This window comes from Tenrec ecaudatus, chromosome 7, assembly GCF_050624435.1.
Source record: "Tenrec ecaudatus isolate mTenEca1 chromosome 7, mTenEca1.hap1, whole genome shotgun sequence".
NCBI lineage: Eukaryota > Metazoa > Chordata > Mammalia > Afrosoricida > Tenrecidae > Tenrec > Tenrec ecaudatus.
In genome coordinates, this window is record NC_134536.1 from 147,295,980 (window position 1) to 147,302,261 (window position 6,282).

Here is a 6,282-nt window from a genome sequence, read left to right on the forward strand (position 1 = left end):
AGGGTGTGAGTGTTTTTATGTGTGTGACTAAAAAGGACACGAAGTCAGAAGCCCTCTAGAGTTTCTGCAGGGGTATGAGAATGAGTGTGTGTTTGTGTGTGTGTAAAAAGTACACGAAATCAGTTGCCTTCCAGAGATACTGCAAGGGTGTGTGTGTGTGTGTGTGTGTGTGTGTGTGTATAAAAAGGACACGACATCAGAATCCCGCCTGGGATTCTGCATTGGTTTTCTGTGTGTGTGTGTGTGTGTGTAAAAAGACATGAAATTAGACGCCCTACAGAGATTCTGCAAGGGTGCGCGTATGTGTGTGCGTGTGTGTGTGGAAAAAAGACAGGAAACCAGAAGCCTTTTAGAGATTCTGCAAGAGTGTGTGTGTGTGTGTGTGTGTTTGTGTTTGTTAAAAGGACATTTTTTCAGAAACCCATGATATTCTGCAACCGTGTGTGTGTATTTGTGTGTGTGTGTGTATGTAAAAAGGACACGAAGTCAGAAGATCTCTAGGGACTCTGTCATGGTGTGCGTGTGTTTTTGTAAAAAGGACACGAAGTCAGAAGCTCTCTAGAGATTCTGCAAGGGTCTGAGTGTGAGTGTGTTTGTAAAAAGGACATGTAGTCAGAAGTCCTACAGAGTTTCTGCAAGTGTATGAGTGTGAGTTTGTGTGTGTGTGTAAAAGGGACACGAATTCAGAAGCTCTCTAGAGATTCTGCAAGGGTCTGAGTGTGTTTGTAAAAAGGACATGTAGTCAGAAGCCCTACAGAGTTTCTGCAAGTGTATGAGTGTGAGTTTGTGTGTGTGTGTGTAAAAAGGACACCAAGTCAGAAGACCTCCAGAGATTGTGCAAGGGTGTTTGTGTGTGTGTGAGTGTGTAAAAAGGAAAGGAAGTCAGAAGCCCTACGGATATTCTTCAAAGTTTGTGTGTGTGTGTGTCTAAAATGACACAAAATCAGAAGCCCTCCAGAGATTCTGCGAGTGTCTGTGTGTGTAAAGTGGACACAAAGTGAGAATACCTCTAGAGATTCTGCAAGGGTGCGTGCATGTGTGCATGTGTGTGTGTGAGTGTGTAAAATGGATATGAAGTCAGAAGACCTGCAGATATTCTGCAAGGCTGAGTGTGCGTGTGTGTGTAAAAAAGACACGAGGTCAGAAGCCCTCCAGAATTTCTGCAAGAGAGAGAGAGAGAGAGAGAGAGAGAGAGTGTGTGTGTGTGTTTGTGTGTGTAAAAAGGACACGAAGCCAGAAGCCCTCCAGAGATTCTTCAAGTATATGAATTTGAGTGTGTGTGGGTGTGTGTGTAAAAAGGGCACGAAATCAGAAGCACTCTAGTGATTCTGCAAGGGTGTGAGTGTTTTTATGTGTGTGACTAAAAAGGACACGAAGTCAGAAGCCCTCTAGAATTTCTGCAGGGGTATGAGAGTGAGATTGTGTTTGTGTGTGTGTAAAAAGTACACGAAGTCAGTTGCCTTCCAGAGATACTGCAAGGGTGTGTGTGTGTGTGTGTGTGTGTGTGTGTGTAAAAAGGACACGACATCAGAATCCCACCTGAGATTCTGCAATGTTTTTCTGTGTGTGTGTGTGTGTGCAGGTGTGTGTGTGTGGAAAAAGGACAGGAAACCAAAACCCTTTTGGAGATTCTTCAAGTGTGTGTGTGTGTGTGTGTGTGTGTGTGTTTGTGATTGTTAAAAGGACATTAATTCAGAAACCCTCCAGATATTCTGCAACCGTGTGTGTGTATGTGTGTGTGTGTGTGTGTAAAAAGGACACGAAGTCAGAAGACCTCAAGGGATTCTGCCATGGTGTGTGTGTGTTTTTTTAAAAAGGACACGAAGTCAAAAGCTCTCTAGAGATTCTGCAAGTGCCTGAGTGTGAGTGTGTTTGTAAAAAGGACATGTAGTCAGAAGCCCTACAGAGTTTCTGCAAGTGTATGAATGTGAGTTTGTGTGTGTGTAAAAAGGACACGAAGTCAGAAGACCTCCAGAGATTGTGCAAGGGTGTGTGTGTGTGTGTGTGTGTGTATAAAAAGGAAAGTAAGTCAGAAGCCCTACGGATATTCTTCAAAGTTTGTGTGTGTGTGAGTGTCTAAAAAGGACACAAAATCAAAAGCCCTCCAGAGATTCTGTGTGTGTAAATGGACACAAAGTGAGAATACCTCCAGAGATTCTGCAAGGGTGCGTGCATGTGTGCATGTGTGTGTGTGAGTGTGTAAAATGGATACGAAGTCAGAAGACCTGCAGATATTCTGCAGGAGTGTGAGTGTTTGTGTGTGTGTGTAAAAAGGACACGAAATCAGAAGCCCTCCAGTGATTCTGCAAATGTATGAGTGTGTGTGTGTGTGTTTAAAAAGGATATGAAATCAGAAGCCCTTCAGAGATTCTGCAAGGGTGCGTGTATGTGTGTGTCTGGGTAAAAAAGACAGGAAACCAGAAGCCTTTTATAAATTCTGCAGGAGTGTGTGTGTGTTATTGCTTGTAAAAAGACATAAAATCAGAAACCATCTAGAGATTCTGCAACGGTGATTGTGTGTGTGTGTGAGTGTGTGTTTGTAAGAAAGACACGAAGTCAAAAGCCCTATAGAGATTCTGCAAGGGTCTGAGTGTGAGTGTGAGTGTGTGTGTGTGTATGTGTGTAAAAAAGACAGGAAACCAGAAGCCTTTTATAAATTCTGCAGGAGTGTGTGTGTGTTATTTCTTGTAAAAAGACATTAATTCAGAAACCATCCAGAGATTCTGCAACGGTGATTGTGTGTGTGTGTGTGTGTTTGTGTAAAATAGACACGAAGTCTAAAGCCCTATAGAGATTCTGCAAGGGTCTGAGTGTGATTGTGTGTGTGTGTGTTTGTAAAAAGGACACGATGTCAGAAGCAATCCAGAAATTCTGCAAGATTGTGTGTGTGTTTGTGTAAAAAGGAAAACAAATCAGTAGCCTAGAGATTTGCAAGGATGTGTGTGGGTGTGAGTGTAAAAAGGACAGTAAATCAGAAGCCTTCTAGAGATTCTGCAATGGTGTGTATGTGTATGTGTAAAAAGAAGAGGTCAGAAGCCCTCCAGAGATTCTGCAAGGGTGCGTGTATGTGTGCATGTGTGTGTGCGAGTTTGTAAAAAGGACACGAAGTCAGAAGACCTGCAGATATACTGCAAGGCTGAGTGTGCGTGTGTGTGTAAAAAAGACACGAGGTCAGAAGCCCTCCAGAATTTCTGTAAGAGTGTGCGTGTGTATGTGAGTGTAAAAAGGACACGAAGCAAGAAGCACTCCAGAGATTCTGCAAGTGTATGAGTTTGAGTGTGTGTGGGTGTGTGTGTAAAAAGGGCACGAAACCAGAAGCCTTATAGAGATTCTGTAAGTGTGTGTGTGTGTGTGTGTGTCTTTTTAAAAAGGACATTAAATCAGAAACCCTCCAGAGATTCTGAAAGTGTGTGTGTGTGTGTGTGTGTGTGTGTGTGTAAAAAGGACACGAAGTCAGAAGCCCTCTAGAGATTCTACCATGGTGTGTGTGTGTGTGTGTGTGTGTGTTTGTTTGTAAAAAAGTACACGAATTTAGAAGCCCACTAGAGATTCTTCAAGGGTCTGAGTGTGAGTGTGCTTGTGTGTGTGTGCAAAAAACCCATGAATTCAGAAGCCCTCCAGAGATTCTGCAAGGGTATGAGTGTGAGTATGTGATTGTGTGTGTGTGTGTTTGTGTGTATAAAAAGGACACGATGACAGAAGCCCTCAAGAGATTCTGGAATTGTGTGCGAGTGTGAGTGAAAAGGACACGAAGTCAAAAGAACTCCAGGGATTATGCAATGGTGTGAGTGTGTTTGTGTGTGTGACTAAAAAGGACACGAATTCAGAAGCCCTCTAGAGTTTCAGTAGGGGTATGAGAGTGGGTGTGTGTTTGTGTGTGTGTAAAAAGGACACGAAGTCAGAAGACCTCTAGGGATTCTGCCATGGTGTGTGTGTGTTTTTGTAAAAAGGACACGAAGTCAGAAGCTCTCTAGAGATTCTGCAAGGGCCTGAGTGTGAGTGTGTTTGTAAAAAGGACATGTAGTCAGAAGCCCTACAGAGTTTCTGCAAGTGTATGAGTGTGAGTTTGTGTGTGTGTGTGTAAAAAGGACACGAAGTCAGAAGACCTCCAGAGATTGTGCAAGGGTGTGTGTGTGTGTGTGAGTGTGTAAAAAGGAAAGGAAGTCAGAAGCCCTACGGATATTCTTCAGAGTTTGTGTGTGCGTGAGTGTCTAAAAAGGACACAAAATCAGAAGCCTTGCAGAGATTCTGCAAGTGTCTGTGTGTGTAAAATGGACACAAAGTGAAAATACCTCCTGAGATTCTGCAAGGGTGCGTGCATGTGTGCATGTGTGTGTGTGTGTGTGTGTGTAAAAAAGACAGGAAACCAGAAGCCTTTTATAAATTCTGCAGGAGTGTGTGTGTGGTATTGCTTGTAAAAAGACATAAAATCAGAAACCATCTAGAGATTCTGTAACGGTGATTGTGTGTGTGTGTGAGTGTGTGTTTTTAAGAAAGACACGAAGTCAAAAGCCCTACAGAGATTCTGCAAGGGTCTGAGTGTGAGTGTGAGTGTGTGTGTGTGTATAAAGACAGGAAACCAGAAGCCTTTTATAAATTCTGCAGGAGTGTGTGTGTGTTATTTCTTGTAAAAAGACATTAATTCAGAAACCATCCAGAGATTCTGCAACGGTGATTGTGTGTGTGTGTGTGTGTGTGTGTGTGTGTAAAATAGACAAGAAGTCTAAAGCCCTATAGAGATTCTGCAAGGGTCTGAGTGTGATTGTGTGTGTGCGTGTTTGTAAAAAGGACACGATGTCAGAAGCAATCCAGAAATTCTGCAAGATTGTGTGTGTGTTTGTGCAAAAAGGAAACGAAGTAAGAAGACCTCCAGAGATTGTGCAAGGGTGCGTGTGTGTGTGTAAAAAGGACACAAAGTCAGGAGCCCTCTAGAGATTCTGGAAAGATCTGTGTGTGTATAAAAAATGACATGAATTTAGAACCTTCCAGAGATTCTGCAAAGTGTTGTGTGTGTGTGTGAGTGTGTAAAAAGGACACGAAGTCAGAAGACATCCAGAGATTCTGCAAGGGTATGTGTGTGAATGTGTGTGTGTGTGTGTCTGTGTGTGTAAAAAGGACACAAAGTAAGAAGACATACAGAGATTGTGCAAGGGTGCGTGTATGTGTGTAAAAAAGAAACAAAGTCAGAAGCCCCGTAGATATTCTGCAAGGGTGTGTGTGTTTTTGTGTGTGTAAAAAGGACACAATGTCAGAAGCCCTCCAGATATTCTGCAAGGTTGTGAGTGTGTGAGTGTAAAAAGGACATGAAGTCAGAAGCCCTCTAGAGATTCTCCAAGGGTGTGTGTGTGTGTGTGTGTTTGTAAAAAGGAAACGAAGTCAGAAGGCCTCCTGATGTTCTGCAATTGTGAGTGTGTGTGTGTGAGTGTGTGTAAAAAGGACACGAAGTCAGAAGCCCTCCAGAGTTTCGGCAAGTGTTGAGTGTGAGTGTGTTTATGTGTGTGTGTAAAAAAGACACTAATCAGAAGCCCTCTAGAGATTCTGAAACGGTGTGTGTGTTTGTGTGTGTGTGTGTATAATGTACATAAAATCAGAAGCTCTCCAGAGAATCTGGAAGGGTATGAGTGTGAATGTGTGTGTGTGTGTGTGTGTAAGAAGGACATGAAGTCAAAAGCCCTCTAGAGTTTCTGCAGGAGTCTGAGTGTGTGTGTGTTTGTGTGTGTGTGTGTGTGTAAAAAGGACACGAAATCAGAAGCCCTCCAGAGATTCTGCAAAATTGTGTGTGTTTGTGTAAAAAGGAAACCAAATCAGTAGCCTTCTAGAGATTTGCAAGGATGTGTGTATGTGAGAGTGTAAAGTACACGAAGTCAGATGCTCTCAAGGGATTCTGCAAGTGTATGAGTGTGTGTCAAAAGGGCACGAAATAAGACGCCCTCCAGAGATTCTTCAAAGGTATGAGTGTTTGTGTGTGTGTGTCAAAATAGGACATGAATTCAGGAGCCCTCAAGTGATTCAGCAAGGGTGCGTGATAGTGTGTGTGTGTGTGTGTGTGTGTAAAAAGGATAGTAAATCAGAAACCTTCTAGAGATTCTGCAATGGTGTGTATGTGTAAAAAGGAGAAGTCAGAAGACCTGCAGATATTCTGCAAGAGTGTGTGTGCGTGTGTGTGTACAAAGGACACGAGGTCAGAAGCCCTCCAGATATTCTGCAACAGTGTTTGTGTGTGTGTGTGTAAAAAGGACAGGAATTCAGAAGCCCTCCAGAGATTCTGCAAGTGTATGAGTG